We start from the raw sequence: 15,320 nt of genomic DNA, 5'->3' as shown, positions 1-15,320 counted from the left end.
CCTATGCCCATTAGCAGTTATTTCCCCTTCCCCGAGGAAAGAATTAGTCTGCTTTCTGTTCCTATGAATTTAGCTATTCTAAATATTTCATGTAAATGGAATCATGTGAGTATGTCATTTTGTGTCTGAGTCCTCCTACTTAGGATAATGTTTTTAAGGTTCATTCATGTCAGCGTGTAATTTTTTTATGGCTGAAAACAATCCTATTGTATAGATAGACCATATTTTGTCCATCCATCAGTTGAGGGATAATCGGATTGTTTCCACTTTGGGCTATCATGAATAGAGTTGTTATGAATATTTTTCTTTTTAGACAGAGTCTCACTTTGTCACCCTCAGTAGAGTACTGTAGCATCATAGCTCACAGCAACCTCAAACTCTTGGGCTCAAGCCATCTTCTTGCCTTAGCCTCCCAAATAGCTGAGATTACAGGTGCCTGCCACAACGCCTGGCTATTTTTAGAGACAAGGTCTCCTTCTGGCTCAGGCTAGTCTCGAACTCGTGAGCTCAGGCAATCCAACTGCCTCGACCTCCCACAGTGCTAGGATTACAGGCGTGAGCTACCACGCCCAGCCTGTTAGGAATATTTGTATACTAGTTTTTATTCGAACACCTTTTCCCAATTCTTTGAGGTGTATCATTGGAGGAATTGCTAGCTCCTATGGTAAATTTATATTTAATTCTCTGAGGAACTAACAAACTGTTCTGACAGTGGCTGCATCATTTTACATTTTAACCAGTAATACTAAGTGGACTCCAATTTCTTTGACCCTCACAAATGCTACTACTTTGTTTTTGTTTTTTAATTTTTGTTTAAATAGCCATCTTTATGGCTATAAAATGGTATCTCATTGAAGAAATGTCTACCCAAGTCCTTAGCCCATTTTTTAATTGAATTGTTTGACTTTTCATTGTTGAGTTATAAGAGCACTTTATATATTCTAGATATTGGATCCTCATCATCACTGTTATTTGTAATACTTTCTTCCATTCTGTAGGTTGTCTTTTCACTATCTTGATGGTCTCCTTCTTCATGCACGTTACACTCACACATTTTTAACCTTACCGTATTAGCGCTAGAGAGGATTTGAACTATATCATTTAGTTCTTTTGCTGTTTAAACGGGAGAAACTAAGGGCCTCAGAGAAGGTGATTGGGTCATACCACATCTGCATTGGAAAGCTGTGGTTACCACTGTCACCTTCAGAATCTGTTAGCACTTTCAGACGTGCTTAAACAAATGAGAGGGAAAAGCCACCCCCCTTCTTGTCACATATCCTGTGTAATTCAAATGACAATTCTGGTTCAGTTTCCACACAGAACTCCCTGCAAGCAATTGGTGTGATGGCATTTCCTCTTTGCTTTAACATCACTTCTAGTTGGGAAAGAATAGGTTAGGGAGAAGTGAAATAGTGTTTAAAAAAAAAAAAGAGAGAGAAAAGGGAAGCCTCCTGTTTCACATCATCTATGAATGGTTGGGCAAGCCACAGTACACTTTAGAATGCCCACATCAAAAAGATTACTCCACTTGCTGACATGATGAAGGTGACATGCCTCAGCCACAGGCCCCAGGAGGCCCGTTTGTCTGCCACCCTTCCCCTTGGCTCCGTCCAAGACACTCCCCTCCTCTGTGGTGTGGAAGTCTGTAGGCAAAACCACTCATCTCCTGGCTCCAAAGGTGTTTTATTCCCAAGCTAGCTAAAGAACACCTCTGCCTTCCTACCTTTATGCAAGTTTCCTGGACCAGTCTTGGTGTCTAGGTCATGACCAAGCCATATTCAGCTTTGGATTTTGCTCTTTTGTGGATTTGGGGTGCATTTCTTCATTTAGTCTCCCTTTCTTTGGATAAAGTCCCCAAATAGCCCCAACTACTTGAATGTTTGAATTTTTGGACTTTGTTTATTGCAGTGAATCTTTCAGGTTATCTAGAAATAACCTGATGATTTCTGTTACTAGAAATCATTTTCTTTAGACAGTCCTTGTTTTGTACTTTTCCTACATAACATTCCACTCAGAGCCTCATCTTAAAGTCTGTTCCCACCACAGAGCCTGTGTTTGCTCTTCCTGTTTCCCAGAACACTTCCCCAGATCTGAAGTGGCTGTGTGTTGCTTGTAGGTCAGGCTCCCCCTCAAACGTCACTTTTCAGAAGCTTTCTGACCGCCCTTCTTTAATGTGGCCTTTTCTTTCCCAGTTACTGTCATGGGCCCTTCTCTCTCTTCTCCATGACACCATTCACGATCTGAAATAGTCCCAGCCCCTCGTTCTCCATTGCTGCCACTGAGCTGATGTCCTAACTGGAATAGGGATTTTTGTTTTGTTTGCTGCCAAGTCTGCACCATGCCTGGCACACAGTAAGCTTTCAAAGAGTGGTGCTTGAGTAAATGAGCAGTTTTCTAATTCAGAATTGTCCTACTCATTTTAGAAGCATTAATACATTTTTTCACCATAGTAAAACAACCCCCACCCTCAAACACCTAAATCCTAGATCATCAGAAGTCATTCTGGCTTATCTTTAGAACAGCGTTACTCAACCTGTGGGTCGCCACCCCTTTGGGAGCCGAACGACCTTTTCACAGGGGTCACCTAAGACCATCCTGTATATCGAATATTTACATTACGATTCATAACAGTAGCAAAATTACAGTTATGAAGTAGCAACGAAAATAATTTTATGCTTGGGGGTCATCAAAACATGAGGAACTGTATTAAAGGGTCGCGGCATTAGGAAGGTTGAGAACCACTGCTTTAGATAGTTATTCCCAAATGAATACTTGGGTAAGGTATTGCATTAGGAATGGTGGATGACAAAAAGGGTGTATTTCTCACACACATCTAGGACCATTCAAGATAAGGCTACTACTCCAGGCTAGGAGGAATCAGGATGAAGTCATCTACATTGGTTAAGTGGGCAGAAAATCCAGCTAAGAAGTAAATCATTCCATTACTTGGGGTTTCTGGAATTCTAATGAATTGCTTTTAGGTCTGGAGAATTAATTATTTTCTGTGCAATAATGAGATAGAAATTACAATGATAAGCTTAAAAAAAAATCTTCTTTCTAGAAAGTGGCACACATTTGTTTGGATTTAATTGGCTTCTCTGTCCCTTACCTGTATGGGCTCATCCTATGGTGATAGAAAGCTCATTAAAAGGGAGACCAGAGTCCCCAGGTTCCATCACCCAATTAGTTCACACATTCTTCCATACTAGCAAGGATTTACTCTATCCTAGAGACTATGAGGCTGTATTTAAAAGTTTTGATCTCTGGGCTGAGCTCTCAATTTCTAACCCGGCCTTTACTGTTATTTTCCTCAAATTCCTGCCACCCTCCAATTAAGAGGTCTTCATCTCAATCTTTAGTCACATAGTCAGTATTTCTAGAAAAACTCCAACGTCATGACAAAAGGTCAGTAGGACATTATAAACCAAATAGCATCATGAACCTACCTGGAAAAATCTGTTAACCTTTTCCTTAATAAGCAATGAACTTGAAACTGGTATGTGTTCTATTGCAAGATCCTTAACCCAGTTTCCTCAGACCTCCAGAGCTAAGGGCTTTTTAAACCTTTTCTTATACTAGTTTACTTTTCAGTATCACAGGTAGTTTTGGGGAAATAAAAAATAACATGATTTGAGACAATCAATTATCCTGTTTCACAAAGGTCAAACAGAGAAAAGCCTGATGTGGAAAAACATTGTTCCCAAGGAGCAAATCTCAGCTGCTCAGAGCTGTTTAAAATGATTCAAAGATCAAAAGTGTTGATATTCTGTTAGAGCTGAGATAAAAATCTGTAGTCATATCTCCCACTCAAAAACTAAACCAAACCAAAACAAACCAGCTGAGAGGAGGAATCCTAAAAACCCTCTTAGGAAATAAGAGCCAATTAGTACTTTTCACTTTTATAATTACTGAAATAATTCAGTGAGGCGGCCAATTATCAAAACGAGTACCCAGAAAGTGAATAGGTTTCTCATATTTCATACAAATAAATAATTTAGAAGTCATGGAAAAGATGTCATTCACAATAGTGCATGTATGAAAAATATGTAAAACTTATATTAAAATGTTTAGATGTGTGTGTCTCAAAAGAAGTCTTAAAAAGGGAACCATATGCCCAAAGTAGTCAAGGGCTCTATCTTCTTAAATGTAAATATACGTTTAGGCTACCTTAATAAAGAACGGTAGAATTTTCTTGGGCACTAAAAATCTAATTCTGAAGTTCACCCAGAAAAATAAAAGTGCATGACAAGGAAATAACAGGAATTGGGAGGTGGCAGGAAGACGGACATTACCCAATTTCAGTCTTTATTATAAGACTATAGAAGTTTTCTACTGGTCATAAATAGACAAAGCTGCTTAATGAAATAATCCAGATGTATCCCTAGGAGGTGCTATTATCATTATTATCAGATACTAACCTGCATTTTCAATCAAAATAGATTTTTTTCACTTACAATAAATATAATGAGGCTAGCCATTCAGAAAGAATATGTAACGGTAACTAATCCCTTTCTTCTACAACGAACGTAAGTTGGCGATGGATTAAAGGCAAATATAAAACAGTAAAAACCAGAAGAATATTTTGAAGGAAAAGGTAAAAAAATGAGAAAAAATTTCTTCTATAATCTTGGCATGGGAAACATTCAAATATAAAATGTAAAATCTGTAAATAAAAGTTTTGATAAATCCGATTACATAAACAATTTTAAAAGTATTTGTCCTATGGAAAAGATACCCGGGACAAAGGCAAAATATAAATTGGGATAAATATCAAATCCCCTAGTCAGGAAAAAAGCTAATTTTCTCAATAATGAACTCTTAGAAGTTAATTAAAAACAAAATAGAATGCAATAAAACATGGGTGAAGGACATGTCCAGAAAGTTCACAGCAAAACGACCAGCTTATTTAAAATTAGGAAAAGAGGTTCAACTTTGCTTACAGTTTCTAAAAATGCAAATTTAAATGAAAGCCTTTTCCCCACGCAGTAGGTCAGCCTTGATGAACAGTGCAAAATACAATGTTAATTGTAGAAATGTAAATCTGGTGCAGCCCCTTAGAGATGTGCTCATTGCCTTCTATCACAATTTAAAATGTTTGCTCTTTGACCTAATTTATGATTTTATCATCAATTTATCTTGTAGAGAGACACCTGCTCAATACACTACATCACAAATGACATGCGAAATGCTGGTTAAGAATGTGGGCTCTTGAGTCACACTCCTCGCGTTCCACCCCTGCTTGGTCATCCTTTTTGTGCCCTTGGACAGATAACTACACCTTTGTGTGATTTCTGTAAAATGACAATAATGATAGTTCCTTCCTGAGGCTGTCCTCATGACTAAAATGCATAAGGTGCTACGCAGTGCCCGTAGCACAGTGGTTACGGCATCAGCCACACACACCAATGCTAGCGGGTTCGAACCTGTCCAGGGACAGCTAAACAACAATGACAACTGCAACAAAAAAATAGATGAACATTATGGTGAGTGCCTGTAGTCCCAGATACTTGGGAGGCTGAGGCAGGAGAATCGCTTGAGCTCAAGAGTTTGAGGTTGCTGTGAGCTATGACGCCACAGCACTCTACCCAGGGCGACAGCTTGAGACTCTGTCTCAAAAAAAAAAAATACATAAAGTGCTTAGAAGCATGCCTGCCATAGAAGTACAAGTATTAGCTATTATATTCACCGTCATTAAAGCTATAGGACTATTCCTAATGCAGGAGCCCAGGGAAGCCTTCCTTGATAGGTCAGTCACCAAAGGATAGCTCTTCTGTGCAATGGAACTTTAGCAGGCATTAGAAAGAAGAAAGCAGATCTGTATGTACTGATGCGAAAAGAGCTCCACACGATCTACCACCAAGTAGAAAGCAAAAAAATTTACATGAACACTTTGTACAGTAGCCTCTCAGTTGTGATGAATTATATATGCGCTTGTGTTTCTGGAAGGATAATCCTCAAAGAAAAAGATAGATGGGAGAAGAGGAATCATGACCGGATTTTCCAGAAAGTTTTGGGTATTCAATTATTCAGTCTAAAGATCTAGAAAAGCTTGGCTCTGTAAACCAGGCCTTGTTGCAGATGCTGGGGATACAGCAGTAAAAACCCTATCCCTGGTCCTGCTGGGATCTTGTTCCATAATGGAGTTTAAAATAACTGTATCGGATAGTTCTATGGAACATCAACAACAAAATAACAGGGGAAGAGCATTGGGGTTAGGGAGGTTAGAGAAGTGTTCACTGGGAAGGCAATGCTTGATGGTGTGTGCTGCCTACCCTGAAGTAGGCATGCTTTAGGCAAACGCCATGATCCCACCTCTGACTCAGGCAGCTAATTTAGAAAGTTCTACCACTTTAGTTAGTGGCATTTCTGTGAATGCACCTGAACACACCTCAGCTTTGTTTCTTTAAGCATAGCCCTCCCACCTACCATTGTGTGACATGTTTTTCAGACACAGTAATCAGCCTTTCAGCAGCTCTGGGGGTGGAAACATTTTTCATTCATTTCTCTAGCTGATAAGAAATAAGAGCAAAGGCAAAGGCTGAGTCACAGGGCCAGACTGGCCCCCAGAGTGCATCTTTCAAGTTTACTCCAAGTACCTGGAGAAGAGAGGCTGGCGTAGGATTTTGACCTACACCCTGCAGATAACTTCTCAGCCAATCACCAGCACTCAGGTGCTCAGGCCACTACCTTCCAATAGCCTGTCTCCAGGCAAGCAGGAAAGGGCCTCCCATCATCTCCCCAGAGACATGCTGGCGGGAGCAAGGGAGACAGAATTACCAAAGAGAACCCTATTAAAACAGCAGTCAGTGGCTGAGTAGTCATTTTCATGCCAGGCAAAGATTCCATTTGATTGCTTAAATAATTAAAAAAAAAAACTGATTGGTGATATTAACCTCATACATCTCTCTTCCTAGTGCAATTGCTAGGCTGGATCTAACAGTCCTAATTTGAAAGGCAGCTGGCAGACAAGGGCTAAGAGTCTAGGCCAGAGACAGGTTTCCAGGAGCATAGCAAGCTTGCCATAAATAAATTGTTAGGGCATTTGGTGCCTATCCACAGGGGATAGCTACAGGAACCAGGGGCCAGGAGGGCTGTGAGAGGTGCAGTAAAACTAGCTCTTTCCTCAGGTTGGGGTCTCAGTGGAGTTTCCTGTGACTCCATGGACATCTCTGGGGTGAGAGGCCTCCTAGCCTGTGGTTGCTACTGTACCTAGCACAGTACCCAGGATACAATGGGAAGGCATTAGTGCTGAGCCTTTTTTTTTTTCCTCCCCATTGGCACATGTTGAGAGAAAGGCAATGGGGAGGGGAGTCTGTTGAAAGAAGCAGGTTGTAGAATTCAATCCTGTAAGGAACACAATGTGCTTCTCGTTGCACAGGGACAGAGTCTGCCAAGTCTTCCTCAGGAATGCCACAGCTTCACGTCACAAGAAGGGCAGCACTAAGCAGCCCACCCAGAGTGAAGTCAAGGTTCACTCATCATGTTCACTCATCAGTTGAGTATTCAAGCACCTGCTGTGTGCTGGGCAGTGGTTCAGCAGGCCGAGAGCATGCTTAGGTTCCTGGTCTAATAGGGGGTACTTCTACTCTCCAGTCACTCATGTACTTTGACACTTAGTGCTCTGTGGGATGATCTCCAGCTCTGGCAGCACTTGGTGGGTGGCGGAAACCCATGTCTGTGCCCTCTGCACTTTTAATTTACATTTACTTTCAGTAAAGCAAACAAAAGTCTGAGACCTGTGTGTCCAGCATTGTGCCATGTGCTGAAGAACAAACACTTAGAAGATAAAGTTCCTGCTCTCTGAGGACTATGGATTGATTTAACACTAAAAACTCTGGAATGACTCAGTGTATGGGATGAACTCATGGGTTTGAAGAAGGGAGTGGCCGGTGTAGACTGGGGTGAACTGTGACAGATGTATGGAGCACTGGACTTCAAGGATCTGTGATCCTTGCTCCCCGGGTTGTATTTTCCAGGGGCAGTCAAGGATGATGATCCCACCAATGACACCAATGGCTGGTAAGACCCTGCCTATGCTTCTAACCAGGGTCTCTGTCACCAAACCATCTTTCTCAACTGTTATTTGTGTTTCTCATCCACTTTCTTCATGGAAAGACCAATCACAGCATTGGGTTGGATGAACCTAAGTCAAGGGGTAAAGGAGATACTCAGATGTGCCCGTGGCACTAAAGTGGGGGTAAGTCATTTAGGGGAGGGAAATAGAGAAGAGGTATTTCTGGGCGGCACCTGTGGCTCAAGGAGTAGGGCGCCGGTCCCATATGCCGGAGGTGGCGGGTTCAAACCCAGCCCCAGCCAAAAACCACAAAAAAAAAAAAAAAAAAAAAAGAGGTATTTCTGATGGAAGTAGAAGGTCTACCTTTAATTGACAGGGGAAAAAAGAAAAAAAATCCCAAGAAGGATGAATGAGACAGTGTCTGGGGCCTGGTATAGACATTGCACTGCTGGGGTGATTTCATTCATAAACACCAGGGGTCCTTGGCCTTGGCCAGTTGAACTAAGTGGCATTTAACAGGAGAGCCCTTGTTAAGTCAAATACCAAGAGCCTCTTAACTCAGTTCATTGAGATACCATAGGGTGGTGACAGGAAGTGACAAACCCCACTGCAGTGCAGGATGCATATTCAACCTTGACCCACCGCTATGCTTCAAACAAATGACAGTCCAATGGCTCTACCCAGAGGAAAGCTTGTCTCTGAACATCCCCAAAGGGCACCCCAAGCCTGCTGCTGACCAAGTGAATTATGAGAGCACAGAGGTAAAAGAACCAGTATCAGAAGGCCCCTGGGTCTGATAAGAGGGTCTGTAAAAAGATAGGCTGGACAAAGAGCTCAGACCCTGTCACCTGTGCCAGGATAAAGAAGGGGTGAGGCAGGAGGTTGTGAAAGAAGCCTTCTTTCCTCAGTTCTCTACAGCATCAGCCCTTGCACTGCCTCATTAGACCAAATGGTCAGGAGTCACAGATTCAAAGTGCAAACTACAAGTTTATTGCCAGAAGTCGCATGTCCAGGGACTTGCAAGGCCTCTCCAGGTAAGTATGACAATTACCATAGTAAAAGCTCTGCTGCTTGCCACATGTGTGGTCTTGGGGACAGTTCCTTAAAGTCACTGAGCATCAGGTTCCCTCAACTGCACATGGAATCAGCAGGTGATAATCCCCACTTCAGGGGGACATTGTGTGTAGAACTTCTGGTACACACTGCCAAGTATGTGGGAAGCTCTTAGCATTGACTATCTCCTTTTCCTGCTTCCACTTATCTCACTTGTCAAGGTCAGGCCAATATCAGATGTTCTATTATGAGATTTTCCAAAAAAGAAGAGATGGTCATGGTTTGCGTACAACAGTTGCCCTTCCACGAATGTGCAGAGGTCTTCACAACTCCTTGCTTCAGTTTAAACAGAGCACTTCTAGTTGGAGAAGCCATAATCCATCTCTGCCCTAGCCAGGCCCCTGTCCCCCTCCACATCCTCCCACAAGCCACTCACAACCTCACAACCCTTAGAGTAGCATGGGATCTACCAGCTCCCCACAAAAGGGGTCGTACAATGGCCTGGCCACAGCAGCACATGGGTGGTCTGACCTTCCAAACTCCACAACTCATGTCTTTATTTAAATAAAAGGAACTAAGAACCTAGGTAATGTCAGACCCTGCACCGGCAGGGAGAGCTACGTAGAGAGTCCCTTTCTGACTTTACAATGTAGAGTCACATAGGGAAGAAAAAGACCCAGATGCATTTACAGCAGAATTTCATAAGAGCAATGACGGCTGAGCTCACAGCTGCTGGGGACACATTGTTCTGCCAGTCACCTCTGGCTGCATCTGTCAGGGCACCTGTGGCCAGGCAAATATGACAGACATGAATAGACACAGCATTTTGGTTTCTAAAACGTTGCCGATCCTGATTTGGAAACTCACCTGTCTGGATGTGGGAGGATATATATATTTTTTTTTAGGTTCAATTTACACTTCAATTTACAATTAACCATTCAAATTACAATGAACTATTTTAAAGTGAACAATTAAATGACATCTAGCATATTCCCTATGTTGTGCAACTGCCACTTCTATGTAGTTCCAAAACATTTTCATGGCCCTCCCAAGCAAACCCCTGCACCCAGTAAGCAGTTGCTCCCTATTCCACTCTCCTCCCTGCCCTGGGCAACCACCAAGCTGCTTTCTATCTCTACAGATTTGAGGTGGAGGGATTTTCAAAAGAGAAATTCCTTCCATTTCTAATCTTTGACCCATGCACTAAACTAGACTTATCAGAAATTGAGGCTCAGCTCACTTTTTGAAGCTAAATGAGCCAAAGTTCAAATTACGGATCTAATGCATCAGTTTCTTTACTTCTAAGCCTGGATTTTCTCATCTATGAGACAGTATATACTTCATAGACCTATTGATGATCAAAAGATAAAAACCCCATAAAACCTAAGCATGGGCTCACGCCTGTGCTCAGTGGTTATGGCGTCAGCTACTGGGCGGGCAGTTTCAAACCCAGCCCAGGCCTGTTAAACAATGACAACATCAACAACAAAAATAGCCAAGTGTTGTGGCAGGTGCCTGTAGTCCCAGCTACTTGGGAGGCTGAGGCAAAAGAATTGCTTGAGCCCAAGAGTTTGAGGTTGCTGTGAGCTGTGACACCATGGCACTCTACCAAGCGCAACATAGGGAGACTCTTTTTAAAAAAAAAAAAACCCTAATCATGGTGCTGCCTCGTAGAAAATGTTCAACAAACGGTAGCCGTAAACTTTCTAGTTCTAGGAAAACGTCAGCCTTGAAACATGTGCCATAAATATGTGAACTTAGTACCTGCCCAAATCACCACACATTTTTTATAGATAAACCCTCTCTTTTACAGATAAAATTTTCTAGGAGATCTGAAGGAAGGTTAATACTACCTGAGGGTGGAGGAAGGGCAATTTTTAGCATCTGACTCCCTGCAGCTTCAAATTCCAGTTTGATAACTCGCTTGCTTTGGGACCTTGGGTAAATTGCTTTACCTTTCTGAGCCTACTTTCTCAACCATAAAATGGTGAAACCATCTACTCAGAAGAAGATAGTCTTGATTAAAAATAAGAGTACCTACTACATGTTGGTACCTTGCTGACTTCATCTTTTCTCTTTCCTCCCTAGACTGCCAGCCTCCTTGAAGTATCTGTGGCCCAGTGCACACCCATGTGCTGAAAATAACTATTCTAGAGTATGCCTGCCCTGAATTTTGCTAGTGTCTCTCCCACCAGCATATTATCACATGTCATTTGCTTATCTGTGTTACCTTTCTGTCCTAGAAAGCATTTGCACTTAGGACTCTTGTTTTATTTAGATTTTTGTTCCTTTTATTATGCCAAATACACAGGCAGTGCCTACCAAAACACTACCTTTCCAAGGCATATTCCACATTCATCTGAAATGCTGGCCAATCACTGGGTACCAACACAAAGTGACCCCACGCCTGAATATGGAGGAAGGGATCGGGCAGAAACAATGCTCCCTGTGTAATAAATGAAATCAATCTTTTACTTAAGTGTTTAAGACTCTGCCTAGTTTATAGAATACCAATCACCTGTAAGACGGAGCCATAGATTCAATCCCACCTTTCAGACCACCAAAAAGTTGATACACACAGATGGTAGTAAGCCCCAACCATGGAGTTCCTTCCCAGGGCTCCCTGAAGGGCCTCAAAGTTCACCTTAGATTTAACGTGTTGCCCAACCTGCTAAAATAAATCCAGCCTCATCTGGAGACCATTCCATCAATCTCCCCAACTCATCCGTCTCATCTGTCAGCTCTTACCACAGGAAGGAGGCAAAGACCAACGTGAAAGCTGAGGGCAAACCCCTAGCCCACAGCAGAGGAGCTGTGCCAGGTGCTCAGACTCACAAAAGAGGTTTCTGTTGTGGTTTGCCTCTTCCAGGAAAGGCAGGAGAAAGTCTGGTTCGTGCTTCTCCTGGCACAGAGGTCTGAAGCTGTCCCTTACAGACCTCAAAGACACAGCAAGCCCTAGACCCCCAGATGCTTCTCTGAATTAGGGGTCAGGATACCCCCCCACCAGCCAGCCTCTATCACATGCTCACAAGACCCTCTTGCTGAATAACACACCCCGAGACAGTCCCCTTACCCTGGGAGGGGGCTGCATTACTTGGCTCTTCCAGAGAACGGGGCTTCCTGCCACGAGTCCCTGTCTGTCTTCCCTCAGCCCTGGTTCCTCCAGGGACAGGGTGGCTTCAGAGAGTCTATGCAGACAGATGTCACAGCTCAGAGCATCCCCAGTTCTGCCCCGCTCTGAGTCAGGCCATGCTGGGCTTGCTAGCATGCCGTGCGCACTCAGAGACCTCACTTCCTGGTTTTTCTTTCACAAATGAAAGTGGAAGTGTTCTGACCAGGAGGGGAGAAGCCGCCAAGGCTGCCCTGGCTCGTTTTCAAAGCCTCAACCCCAGCCCCTGAGAGCTGAAACAAGCCAGCTTACATCAACGCGACTCACCCTGTCCTCCTCTGTCCAAGATTACCTCTGAACCAAGAACAAAACCCTAAAATAAACTGACTCGAGGTTCCCCCTCAGACCACAGGACAGGAATGTCCAACTGGAGGCCACCTCAGCCCTCAGATCCAAGCGTGTAACACCTGTCTCCGATCCCCAGCATTGCCTGCCTTAGTCCCCAAAGCAGATCTGACAAAGTCAAGAATAATGAATTCTATAAATAAATAAAAGTCAGGAATGACAGGGACATTGAGTCATTCAATAGCATGGTTCTTGTTCTCTGGACACATCGGCTCAGAATTTAAGTGAAAAATATATTCTGCCACCTCTCTCGTGCCCCAGAATTACGAGGACCTGTAGTAGTCTCGCTTGATTCACTCAAGGCTGTGGCCACAGAGGGGCCCTGGAGCTGCCACCCCAGATCTGGGAGTCAAAATAACAGGTTCTACGGCCTCTTTCCTGCCTCACTGACACCTCGGAATTAAGCAGTGCTTTACGCAGCCTGGCTCTCCCCCGCCCTCCAAAGCTCTCAGGGGAGTGCAGCATGAGCCTGGCTCTTTGCTAGAGTTGCGTTAGGATTTGTTCTCTCTCCAGGGAGGAGGCTCTAAAAGCCTGTAGCTGAAGAAGCCGGCGAGCCGTGCCACAGTCTCAGAGAACTCGGGAGCTGATCCTTCGGCCTCATGGAGCCCCTTCCAGACATGTGCTGGAGGAAGAGGACAGAAGATGAAAGGTGGCTCCAGCACTCCGGCCCTCCATTTCGAGTCCTCCCATGGCTGGAGGAGCACTTGGCTTTTGCTTAGTTCCAGGAGCTCAGCTCCCCAACAGGCAACTTCTTCAGGGGACAGCAGAGGACATCAGAGTGTGGAGTCTCAAGCACTCCAATACTGCTGGGCAATCAAGTGGGTGCTGTCTTCCTTCACCAACCAGGGGAAGGGCTCAGGGCCAGGAGAAGATGACGTTTTTTATCAGTCACCTTTAGGATTGAACACTCAAGCTCAGAAAGGTCTAGAGTCAGCGGTGTCCAACTTTTTTTTCCCTCTGCCACACGTTGGAAGAAGAGTTGTCTTAGGCTGCACATTCAATACGCAAACACTAAAGGAAGCTGAGTAGCAAAAAAAGGGATTCGTGCATACTTTTCAAGATATTGGATGCCATAGATAAGCAAAAAAAGGCCCTCACAAAATCAGCATGAGGCCCATGGGCCACCGGTTGGTTCACCCCTGATAGGTCATTCTAAAGCCACCACAGCTGCATTCCTATCTGAGCCTAGGTACACATGAAGGACACCGTCAAGATTTCAGAGAATAATGGAAGGTTCTGGCAGCACACAAGAATTCCACATTCCAGAGGCGCTGTAGAGTCAGACCAGTCAGGACTCAAACGCTAGTCTCGGCTGTGCTGTGTAACAGCCCACAGACACATTGTTCATCCGTGAAATGGGAACGATCCCACCTACCTTACAGAAAGCCGAGAGCTGATGAGCCATCTACCTGGAGGACTCCCGCGAGCACCTAACAATATCTGCTGAGGTCCGCCTCCCCTGCTCCCTTCCAAATGCCAACCACCAGCAGTGGCTGATGCTCTTCTAACCACACCAGGACAGAGAATGTCTACATCCTTGTCTAGTTTGGCACATTTGGTGGAAGGAATGCTCAATTCCACCTCCTGCTGGCATTCAGACAGCTCAGGTGTCTGCACCCCCTTTCCAATTGATTTTTTTCTCTGCCTCCTACAGAAGTCGGCTGAGATTACTGCTCCACTAAATGTAATTTCACATTAAAAAAAGAACCTTAGGCTGAGAATAGACACATGCCCCACCTTCTTTCCCACAAAGCCCCCCTCCTCACTCTCTCATAGATGTATAAAACACAGAGCAGGTTGGATCATTGGCGCTTACCTTGTGGGAAGACGCTCACTTCCTGAGTGCAGGGAACGCTCCCCTCACAGCTGGCTGTGTTTGTTCAGCACCACATTTGGGCACCCCTACCCTTTTCACAGCTCCTGAGGTAGGGCCACTCCTGAAACCACGGTGTACTGTCCTGTGAGTGGCCGACAAGCTCCCCTGGAACCTTTGGACCTGTTGCAATAGAAGTTCAAAGGTAGCAGTTACCTGTTCAAACACTCGTAGTAACTTCTGACAGAGAGAAGTGCAGCATTTGGCAAAAGGTTAAAACAAGAGATTGTTATGCAATGGGCTTAAGAGGAAAAAAAAAACAACAAAACCCCAAACAAAACAGCCCTTAGCTCAGAAAGCTAACATTTAACAAGAGGAACCTTTTATAAAGCTCACATATCTGGGGAAGATGGGGGGGGTTTAAACAGGGATTTGGATCTGCTTTGGGGGAGGGCACAATTCTTGAGATTGTGATAGGAAGAGGAAGGTCTAGATAACAAGATGAAGTGTTCCTTGGGAGGAGGGTGAGAGAAAAGGGTGAGAAGGCATTCTAATTGGCTCCAGCTAGAACTTTAAGATTCAGATTAAGCAGAAGTCTGCATTTGAAGACCAGTGGTCTTCCAGAAGGGACCAGTGTCCCCTATAGGATTAGAACATCTCCAAGACAACCAAATAAGCCAACCCAGGCTAGGATGTAGCATCTATGTAGTGTGAGACAAGCTGAAGGGCACAGTGTTTAGTTAGAATGCAGAATCCTGAAGGCAGCCTGCAGCACCCACAGCCCGGCCCAGCCCAGCCCTTGACCCCTGCGGTGTTGCTAGTGCACCACCGCAGCTAAGCCTGGCTTACTCTCCTTTCCATGCTGAAGTCAGTAGTCACCACCCTTGATTCCAAAATCATTAAGACTGCAAAGCATCATTACTAAA

The 15,320-nt window shown here is 44.1% G+C and overlaps 1 protein-coding gene across 3 annotated transcripts in view; it reads right to left on the bottom strand.

The window, feature by feature from the left end:
• ACSL5 (acyl-CoA synthetase long chain family member 5) overlaps positions 1–14,648 on the bottom strand; it is a 48,314-nt gene extending 33,666 nt beyond the window's left edge. Inside the window, exon 1 of one of the 3 annotated variants that reach the window (XM_053583698.1) lies at positions 14,398–14,648. The gene's annotated coding sequence lies outside the window, so the exon portion shown is untranslated. Of the gene's footprint in view, positions 1–12,140; positions 13,241–13,956; positions 14,316–14,397 lie in introns of those variants that run through there. The other 2 variants (XM_053583700.1, XM_053583699.1) reach the window with 2 other exon arrangements.
• Between the last annotated feature and the right edge of the window lie 672 nt (positions 14,649–15,320).

The sequence above is a fragment of the Nycticebus coucang genome, chromosome 3 (genome assembly GCF_027406575.1).
Source record: "Nycticebus coucang isolate mNycCou1 chromosome 3, mNycCou1.pri, whole genome shotgun sequence".
Classification (NCBI taxonomy): Eukaryota; Metazoa; Chordata; class Mammalia; order Primates; family Lorisidae; genus Nycticebus; species Nycticebus coucang.
Note: the sequence above shows the minus strand (reverse complement) of the source record. Positions and strands in the feature narration are given on the sequence as shown.